This window comes from Colobus angolensis, unplaced genomic scaffold (genome assembly GCF_000951035.1).
Source record: "Colobus angolensis palliatus isolate OR3802 unplaced genomic scaffold, Cang.pa_1.0 Scaffold214, whole genome shotgun sequence".
In the NCBI taxonomy this organism is placed as follows: Eukaryota; Metazoa; Chordata; class Mammalia; order Primates; family Cercopithecidae; genus Colobus; species Colobus angolensis.
This window is the reverse complement of record NW_012115311.1, coordinates 424871-425349: the sequence shown is the minus strand read 5'-3', so window position 1 is coordinate 425349 and position 479 is coordinate 424871. Positions and strand designations below refer to the sequence as shown.

The 479-nt window shown below is 38.8% G+C and overlaps 1 protein-coding gene across 1 annotated transcript in view; it reads right to left on the bottom strand.

Moving 5' to 3' along the window:
- The window catches only part of VWA8 (von Willebrand factor A domain containing 8), a 402889-nt gene that overhangs the window by 201140 nt on the left and 201270 nt on the right, over positions 1-479 (bottom strand). The window lies entirely within an intron of this gene.

Sequence of the window (479 nt, the reverse complement as noted above, 5' to 3'; positions counted from 1 at the left end):
ATTTCATATCCAGCCAAACTAAGTTTCATAAGTGAAGGAGAAATAAAATCCTTTACAGACAAGCAAATGCTTAGAGATTCTGTCACCACCAGGCCGGCCCTACAAGAGATCCTGAAGGAAGCACTAAACATGGGAAGGAACAACAGGTACCAGCCATTGCAAAAACATGCCAAATCATAAAGACCGTTGATGCTAGGAAGAAACTGCATCAACTAATGAGCAAAATAACCAGCTAACATCATAATAACAGGATCAAATTCACATATAACAATATTAACCTTAAATGTAAATGGGCTAAATGATCCAATTAAAAGACACAGACTGGCAAAATGGATAAAGAGTCAAGACCCATCAGTTTGCTATATTCAGGAGACCCATCTCACGTGCAGAGACACACATAGGCTCAAAATAAAGGGATGGAGGAAAATCTACCAAGCAAATGGAAAACAAAAAAAAGCAGGGGTTGCAATCCTAGTCTC